Source organism: Limulus polyphemus, unplaced genomic scaffold, assembly GCF_000517525.1.
Source record: "Limulus polyphemus unplaced genomic scaffold, Limulus_polyphemus-2.1.2 Scaffold4328, whole genome shotgun sequence".
NCBI classification, from domain to species: domain Eukaryota; kingdom Metazoa; phylum Arthropoda; class Merostomata; order Xiphosura; family Limulidae; genus Limulus; species Limulus polyphemus.
The window spans coordinates 70,092-72,573 of NW_013669938.1; positions in this window are offsets into that span (position 1 = coordinate 70,092).

The window sequence follows — 2,482 nt, forward strand, 5'->3', positions numbered from 1 at the left end:
TCTATGAACGGTCTCTTCAATGATAAGATCTATGAACAGTCTCTTCAATGGTTAGATCTATGAACGGTCTCTTCAATGATTAGATCTATGAACAGTCTCTTCAATGGTTAGATCTATGAACGGTCTCTTCAATGATTAGATCTATGAACAGTCTCTTCAATGGTGAAGTAGCGATGGTTCTAGCTTGTTACCTAATCTGGCAAATATTCTTTAATTTCACGAGAAACAACGGTTAACGAGGCGTCCAACTGACTTCAAATACCTTTTATATAGAAGATACGTTGGTGACGATTTGACAGTTTTTCAAACGGGAAAACAACAACCTTTTAATCTGTTTAAACCAACATTAAATTTACTGTTGAACAAAAGGAAAATAATGCCTCACCGTTTTGGAATACCTGTGTTTCGAATAATGAGAGTCTGCTAACTGTATCGTAAACCTATACTTGGAGTATTATATACTCATTTTGATATTATAACTTCGTACCCTTGAATCACGTGATTAATAACGAACTGTTTCAGGCTGTGTTGATTGACACTGAAGAATGCCTTTGTAAACAATTTTCTCTGATAACTCCGCGTGAAAAGGTTATCAACAACACCTTGGAAATAACGAATGACCGTCCTACCGTGACCTTTTACCTTTCGTGTTCCAAAGCAGAAAGTGAGAATTGGGAAAATACTTCGTAGAAATTAACCACGGGTACAACTTAATTGTTTCTCTAAAGTAAAAAAACAAACTAAGTATTGTATTTCTTCTCCAGAATGAAAATTTACATTATCCAAAAGTTCTCTGTAATATGATTAAATTTAATTGAATGGACGCCCTTTCGTGTTCAGCTCTGTAACATATCTCTATATGCTCAGGTTGCAAACTTCAGTACGTTAGTTTCACCGCCAGGAGGCTTCAGCTGAGAAACAAGAACGTAAACACAGAATGGAGTACAACGATATTTAATCGTCCAAACAGTAGTTCAAATTTATCATACAAACCAGCATAATGGAAACTAAACCAGCGCTTAACAACAACAGAAAATAAGCTCTATTTGTAAAATTTAAAGCTCGAGCTCATGGAGACTTCAATATATAGAAAAATTAAGGACTAGGGATTACGGAAAACGAAACGAAGAAAAAAAACAAGTTATTAAAAAAAAAGTACAGATTCCGGCAAACAGATAAACAAAACGAGGCAAGATTACGCGAATAACACGTAAATCTAGAGGATTACATATGAATCCAGCAAGTCGGAAGATAGGCCTTATGGTTGGGGGAGGGGGTGCAATTGCACCCTTTGTACCTCCCAAGGTCCGCCCATGTACTCTGTACTCAACACACCTCCTTCTCCAAGTTACTTCAGTAATCAAAAGTAACTAACACATTTGGTCAAACTTTGGCGTTTGATGTCGAAAACATCCGTTAACTTTTCTCACACTGTCGACCTCTCTACACCTGTGTTATTACGCCACTGTAAATAAAAAAGTTCCAGGTCTTATATCACCAGTTGAGTGGTGTAAAGAAAATGTTCACCACTTCACTATCCAATGAAGGGTTAAGTGCAGGAAGAATGCCCCAAAGAAACGTAATACACATAAAAGCAATGACGTTTTTTTTTTTTTAATGCTATTCACACAAAGAAACGTAATACACATAAAAGCAATGAAGTTTTTTTTATGCTATTCGCATATTATTTGCATACACATCACATTGAAATAACTGGCCTGAGTACTTACTACTCATACCACAAGTTCCGCGTGACCAGTGTTCCAAGATCCGGTTTGACCAGTTAGCTAACGGGGCCAAGGATCAGACAAACAGCTCGCGAGGTTTTTAGCTGCAAACAGCTACGCTCGGCGCCACCTTTAAGCTGTTGATGCATAACTTTGAAATAATTGGCAAGCTTTTATTACGTAATTCAAATGATTTGTTTACGTTTTCCATTCTCAATGAAAAATGTTTCGAGTCATTTTATTTTATTTTATCCTCGTAAATAAAACGTACAATATATTTTGAATATTACAGTATGAAGCATGTTCACTGTTTTGTACAAACAAAGAACAAGTGACAATACTTAAATTAAGTCCCCCTGTGGGGTCAATGGTAAGATTAAATTCCTCGCACGTGGATATAGCACAAAACAGCCCAGTGTCGTTTTGCGCTATAAAATAACAACGAATAAACAAAGAAGACAATGACCAAATACCGGATTTGTAATAAACGTTATCTTCAAATGTCTAGGACAAGAGAAAAAAAACAACAAAAAACAAACAAAGAAGACAATGACCAAATACCGGATTTGTAATAAACGTTATCTTCAAATGTCTAGGACAAGAGAAAAAAAACAACAAAAAACAAACAAAGAAGACAATGACCAAATACCGGGTTTGTAATAAATGTTACCTTCAAATGTCTAGGTCAAGAAAGAAACAACAACAAAAAACAAAGAAAGAAAACAATGACCAAATACCGGGTTTGTAATAAATGT